This window comes from Coturnix japonica, unplaced genomic scaffold (assembly GCF_001577835.2).
Source record: "Coturnix japonica isolate 7356 unplaced genomic scaffold, Coturnix japonica 2.1 chrUnrandom536, whole genome shotgun sequence".
Lineage (NCBI taxonomy): Eukaryota > Metazoa > Chordata > Aves > Galliformes > Phasianidae > Coturnix > Coturnix japonica.
Genome location: NW_015439919.1, coordinates 65465 through 72912, shown reverse-complemented (window position 1 = coordinate 72912; position 7448 = coordinate 65465). Strand labels below are relative to the sequence as shown.

The 7448-nt window shown below is 47.2% G+C and overlaps 1 protein-coding gene across 1 annotated transcript in view; it reads left to right on the top strand.

The window, feature by feature from the left end:
• LOC107307301 (mitochondrial import receptor subunit TOM40 homolog) overlaps positions 1 to 7448 on the top strand; it is a 22089-nt gene that overhangs the window by 3701 nt on the left and 10940 nt on the right. The gene's annotated exons all lie outside the window — the stretch shown is intronic.

Sequence of the window (7448 nt, the reverse complement as noted above, 5' to 3'; positions counted from 1 at the left end):
GAAAAATGGGGTTTTGGGGTCAGAAATGGGGGATTTGGGGTCAAAATGGGGCAAAAAAGGGCAATTTTGGGCAAATTTGGTGGGGAAAAGTGGGATTTGGGGTCAAAAATGGAGGATTTTGGGGTGAAAAAGTGGGATTTTGGGGTCAGAAATGGGGGATTTGGGGTCAAAATGGGTGGAAAAAGGGGGGCCCTCTTTTCACTCCCCAAAGCCCATTTTCACCCCAAAATCCCACTTTTCACCCCCAAAAATCCCCATTTTGACCCCAAAATCCCCATTTTTCCACCCATTTTGACCCCAAATCCCCTTTTTGCCCCGCAAATCCCCATTTTCCCCCATAAATTTGTCCCAATTGCCTTTTTTCACCCCAAAAACACCGCTTTTCTCCCGAATTTTACCCAATTCTCCTTTTTCACCCCAAAATCCCCCCTTTTTGCTCCCAAATATTCCCAGAGTTTTTGACCCAGTGCGGCGCCAATTTTCACCCAAAAATCCACTTGCTCACCCATAAAATCCCAATTTTGACCCAAAAAGCCCCACTTTTTCCCATTTTGACCCCAAATTCCCCCCATTTTGCCCAGTTCTCTTTTTTCTCCCCCCAAAATCCCCCCCAAGTTTACCCCAAATACCCCCCATTCTGGACCTCACAAGGTTCTCTCCCTTTTTCACGCCCAAAATTCCCCATTTGTTCGAACCATTTTGACCGCAAATGCCCTTCCCCCCCCCCAAAACCCCCCCCATTTGCGCCAAAATTGCAAGTTTTGACCCCAAAACCCAAGAGCCCAAATCCCTTCTTCACCACCAAATAACCCCAGAATCCCACCATTTTTGCCCACTCCCCATTTTTCACCCCCTCCCAGAAAATCCCCTTATAATCACCCCATTTGCGCCCCCAATCCCCTTTTTCGCACCCCAAATTCCCTCCCAATTTGCCCAATCTCTCCCTTTTGTCATCCCCAACAATCCCCTTTTTTTCCCCAAATTGGCCCGTTTTTCATCCCCAAATCCCCCATTTTCACCCCAAAATCCCACTTCTCACCCCAAAAATCCCAATTTTGACCCCAAAACCCCATTGTTTACGCCCATTTTGGACCCCACATTTCCCTTTTTCCCCAAAATGCCCATTTTCACCCCCAAAAGTCCCATCCCCATGTTTGACCCCAAAATCCCTCTTTTTAAACCCAAAAATCCCCCATACCTCCCCAAATCCACTTTTTTCCCCCCATTTTGACCCCAAATCCCCATTTTTCACCCCAAAAACCCCCATTTCCCCCCCTAAATTTGACCAATGCCCTTTTTCCCCCCCAACACCCTTTTTCCCCCAAATTCTGCCCGCAAATTCCCGCTTTTTCACCCAAAATCACTCCTTTTTCACCCCAGATTTCCCTTTTTGACCCCAAATTCTCGCTTTTTAGACCCAAAAGATCACTTTTCCCCCCCAAAGTTACCCCAATCCATTTTCGCCCCAAATCCCCCCAATTTACACCCCCAAAATCCCTTTTTCCTCCCATTTTGACCCAAAATTCCCCATTTTTGACCCAAAATCCCCTTTAAAACTCCCAAAAATCCCCATTTTGACCCCAAGATTCCCCATTTTTCACCCATTTTGACCCAACAATCCCCCATTTTTGCCTCCAAATGCCCATTTTCCCCCAAAAGTCCATCTCCCATCCATTGGTTGATCCCAATTCCTCATTTTCACCCCAAATCCCTCCATACCTCCCCAAATCACTTTGTTTCCCATTATTGGACCAATCCCCTATTTTCCCCCCAAACCCCAGTTTCCCCCCAAATTTGCCCAATTGGCCCTTTTCCCCCCAAAACACCCTTTTCCCCCCAATTTGCCCAAATTCCCCTTTTTCACCCCAAATTCTCTTTTTCACCCGCAAATTCCCAGTTTTTGGACCCAAATTCCCTTTTCTGACCCCAAAATCGACCTGTTTGCCCCCAATTACCCCAACAGTGCCCATTTTCGCCCTCCAAATCCCCCCATTAACCCCCAAAATTCCATTCTTTCCTTCCATTTTGACCCAAAATTCCCCCATTTTCACCCAAAATCCAACTTCTCACACCAAAAATCCTTTTGACCAAAATTCCCATTTTTCCACCCTGTTGACCCCAAATCCCCTTTTGCCCCCCCATAAAATGCCATTTTCACACCAAAAGAGTCCCATTTTCCCCCGAGGTTGAACCCCAAAAATCCTTCCTTTGTGCACCCAAAAATCCCCCATCTTCCCCAAAATCCCACTTTTTTCCCATTTGGACCCCATCCCATTTTTCACGCCCCAAATGCCCCTTTTGACCCCAATTTGCCAAAAATCGCTCCTTTCTCCCCCAAAAACACCCTGTTCCCCAATTTGCCCAAAAATTCCCCTTTTTCACCCCAAAATCCTTCCTTTTTCTCCCAAATTCCCCAGTTTTGACAAATTCCCTTTTTGATCCCAAAATCCACCTTTTCCCCCCCAAATACCCCAAAAAACCCGATTGTTCGCTCCCCACAAAATCCATTTTGTCCTCCCATTTTGACCAAAATGCCCATTTCTTGACCCAAATCCCCTTTTCCCACGATGGTTGTGCGCCCAGATTGCCTTTTTTCACCCCAGGAGGAGTCCCCAGTTTGACCCCCAAATACCCCATTTTTGACCCAAAAATCAGTTTTTGCTCCCAGATCTCCCCAAATCCCCTTTTTTCACCCCGAATCTCCGCAATTTGCCGCCACAATGCCCTTTTTCACCCCAATTTGCTCCAGTTTTTTGACCAAATTCCCCTGTTTTGACGCGAAAAATTCCACTTTTTCCCCCAAAAATTCAACCAATCCATTTTCACCCCAAAATCCCAATTAACACCCAAAATCCTTTTTCCTCCCATTTTGACCCAAAATGTCCGCATTTTGACCGCAAATCCCTTTAACTCGCTCAATAACAATCCATTTTGACCCCAATCCCCATTTTTTCCGCCCATTTTGACCCAACATTCCCACTTTTCCCCACCAAATTCTTGCCAAAATTGCCCCTTTTTGCCCCATGTTGGACCCCATACATTCCCCATTTATTAGCGCCGGCCCGGAGGAAAAGTATCCGAAAGTTTTATAACCAGCAGATCCCCTTTATTCACCTGCCATAATTCCCCAAAACTTCACTTTTACGACCCAAACAATCCCCTGTTTGGGTGGTTTTCGACCCAAATCCCCATTTTCTGACCCAAAATCCACTTTTTCACCCCAAATCTCTCATTTTGGACGCAAATCCCTTTTCCCCCCAATTTGCGCCAAATGGCCCTTTTCCCCCAAAACACCCTATTTCCCCCTAATTTGCCCAAAATTTTCCCTTTTTCTCCAAATCCCCATTTTTCAACCCAAATTCCCCAGTTTTTGACCAAGATTCCCTTTCTGACCCAAAATCAATTTTCCCCCAATTACCCCCAAATCCCATTTTTCGCCCCAAATCCCCAATTACGCCCCCAACTCCATTTTTTTCCTTCCATTTGACCAAAAATTCCATTTTGACCCAAATCCCACTTTCACCCGCAAATCCGGCCATTTTGACCCACAAGCGGCCCATTTTCCACATTTGACTCCAAATCCGCTTTTTGCCCCCAAAATGCCATTTAACCCAAAGCCATTGCCCCCCCATGTTACCCCGAAATCCCTTTTTTTCACCCCAAAATTCCCCCATACCATCCCCAAAATCGCACTTTTTTTCCCCCTTTTCCCGGGGGAACCAATACCCTCTATTTGTCCGCGCCCCATAAAACCCAATATTTCCGGAGCCCCAAAATTGCCCACAAAATGGCCCCGGTGTCTTCGGCCCGCCCCCCGAAGGGGAGGGCCAGTCCCGGTTCTTCCTCACGATTCATGCCCCAAACGTTCCCTTTTTTCACCCAAAAAAGCCCCCTTTTTCTCCCCGAGAATGTCCCCAAGTTTTTTGACCCAATTCCTCCTTTTTGACCCCATAAAATCAGCCTCTTTCCCGCCAAATTACCCCAAATCCCATTTTCGCCCCGAATCCCAATGTTACACCCAAATCCCTTTTTCCTCCTTTTGACCCAAAAGTTTCCCATTTGTTGACCCAAAATCCCTTTTAACTCCATAAATCCCTTTTGACCAACTCCCATTTTTCCGCTCCATTTTGACCCCATTCCCCTTTTCTCATCCCAAGAAACTCCCCCCATTACCCCATAACCACCTTCCCCCCAGATTTGGCCCACATTGCTCATTTTTTGCCCATTGTTGACCCCAAATCCCCATTTGTTGACCCAATATTCCGATTTTTGACACAATTATTCCTCTTGTCACCCCAAATCCCCCCAAACCTTTCAACTTTTAGACCCCACATTCTCATTTTTCACCCATTTGACCCAAGATCCACCATGTTATGGGACCCCAAATTCCCCACTTTTTCACTCCCAAAAATCCCCATTCTGTCCGCCCAGATTTGCCCAAAATTGGGCCCTTTTTCACCGTCAAATTTCTCCACCTCATTGAGTCATTGTTCCCCCAAAACCCCCTATTTTCCACCCCATTTTGACCCAATCCCCCATTTTGACTCCCAAATCCCCATTTGACCCCCAAAATTCCACTGTTTTCACCCCACATCCCCATTATTCGACCCCCAATTTGGCCCAAAATGGCCGTTTATACCCAAATCTCACCTTCATTGGGTCTGCACTTGTTTGCCCCCACACCCTTTTTCCCCCCAAAATCACCTGGCGATTTCGCGTCCCACTGTTTGCCTAAATCCCCATTTTGACCCAAAATCACTTTTTTCACCCAAAAACCCATTTTTCCTTCCCCCCCAAGTTGCCCGCAGAATCGCACGCCTTTTTACCCCTATTTTAATTCAATCACCCCTCTTCCCCCCAATGTTTGGACCATAACCTCCCGTTTCTCTCGACCCAAGCTAATCATCCACTATTTTTGACCCCAAATCCCATTTCCGGACCCACAAGAATCCCCACTTTTTCCCAAAAATCCCCATTTTCCCCAAAATGTTGCCCCAAATCCCTTTGTCCCCAAATTCCTCGCCCATATTACTTTGACCCAACATTCCCCCAATTTTCCACCCCACAATCTCCTCATTTTTCACCCCAACAAACCTACTCACCCCCAACAAGCCCAAGTTTGACCCCAAAATCATTTTTTGACCGCCGTAATTTGCCCAAAATGGCTGTGTTCACCCCAAGATCTCACGCTCATTTTGGCGGTCCAATTGTTTTCCCCAAACCCCTTTGCCACCATTTTGATCCAAAATCCCCATTTCGACCGCCCAAAATCCAACTTTTTCACATCCCAAACCACCATCTTTCTTTTTCCTTGAGGGGGGGAAAACCCCGCCCAAAAATCCCAGACGTTTCCCACAAATTTGCCCCCAAATGTGCCCTTTTTTCAACCCCATTTGTGACCCGCAAATCCCGCCATTGCTGACCCCAGAAATCCACTTTTGTCACTCCCAAGAATCCCCATTTCCTCGCCAATTCTGCCCAATATCGCCGTTTTGCATCCCCATCTCACGCGTCATTGGGTCCCATTGTTCCCCCCCAAAACCCCCTTTTTCCACCCATTTTGACCCCAAAATATCCCCCCATTTCTGACCCCAAAGATCCCATTTTGACCCAAACCGAATCCCCATTTTTGTTGACTTCAAATTGCCCAAAATCGCTCCTTGTTGGCACCCCAAAATCTCAACCTTCCTTGGTCCCATTGTTTCGCCACGATAAACCCACTTTTTCACCATTCTTGACCCAAGATTCCGATTCTGGACCCAAATTCCCCCCATTTCTGACCCCAAAATCTCTCCGACACCCTCTGCTTTCTACATACGCGCGCTCCCCGGCTATCTGAATTCGTCTCCTATGTTATACCGCGAGGCATATTGCTTCGCCCAATCCAACATTGCGCGTTTTTCACCCGTCTTAGATCTCTAGACCTCGATTGCTCATTAACGCAGGTGCCTCAAGTTCGCTTGCCCCTCCATCGTGTCTGATCGACTCCTGATCTGATGGCGACACTGCCCCCCGCCTTTTTCCACCCATTATTGACCCAATATACCGCCACTTCTCGACACCAAAATGGCCACTTTTTTCACCCAAAATCTCCATATTTTACCCAAAGATCCTGTAACTTTTTTCCACCACTATCCTGAAGAAATGTTTGCCGTACCAGAGAGATTGCCGCGCCTGTTGGCGTAGTTTCCTTTGGCTCTTCCACTTTCTTGGCACGGCCCCCATAATCCCTCCTCATTCTTCTGAGAACTCTCACATAGATCCGCTCTGCACTGTTTTCCCCCCCAAATTTGTCCGCGCAAGCATGGCTCCTTATTTCTACGCAAATCTTCTATTCAACTACTCATTTGTGTCTCCGCACATATAAGTTCTCCCTCCCAAATGCCCCTTTTTCCACCTCAGTGTGTGTGCCCTAATAAAATCCCGCATTTTCTGACCCTAAAAAATCCACTTTTTCACCCCAAAACCCCATTTCGTGACCCAATTCACACTTTCCCTCACCAAATTGCCCAGAAATTGGCCCTTTTTCACCCCATTTTGACCCCAAATCCCCCAGTATCTTGGACCCCAAAACCCATCTTTGTCCCGCCAAATTTGACCCAAAATCCCCTTTTTCACCCCGAAATCTCACTATTGGTCCATTGTTCCTTGCACTGACGATCTCCTTGTGTGTCTCAACCCTATTTTTTGATCGCCTATCCGGTAGCTACTGATTCGCATTCGTTATCATCTCCCACGTGTGTGTGACGCGAAAATCCGGCTTGATTTACGTTCTCGCTCCAATGTCTGATCATCCTCTCTCTTCCCCCCAAAATTTGCCCTTTTTGCCCCATTTTGACCCCAAATCCCCCATTTCTACCCAAGAAATCCCCCATTTTTGACTCAAATTTGCCCAAAATCGCCCTTTTTCACCCCAATCTCACCTCCTTGGGTCCATTGTTTCCCCGAAAACCCCCTGTTTTCCCCCCACCATCTTTGACCCAAAATCCATTTCTGACGCCCCAAAATCCCCCAGTTCTGACCGCCAAAATCCCACTTTTGTTCACCCAAATCCCCATTTTCCCCCCCAATTTGCCCAAAATCGCGTATTTTCACCCCAAATCTCACCTCATTGGGTCCCAGTTCTGTCCCCCGAGAAGGACATCCCGCTGTTTTCACCCATTTTGACCCCAAAACCCCCCATTTCTGACCCAAGATGGCGCTGGTATCTCGGCGAGCGATAGAATTTGCGCGGGAGAAATTCCCTTTTTGCCGCGTTTGACGAAATGCGCCGCGAGTGTGGTGTGGACCAACATGCCCGCTTTTTTAACCCAATCCCCCCAACCTTCAACTGTTACCCCAAAATCCTCATTTTTCCCACCCATTTTGGAACTCAAATCCTGTGTTTCATCCCCTATTTTCTCTCAGACCCCAAATCCCACTTTCTAATTCACCCCAAAAATATTCAT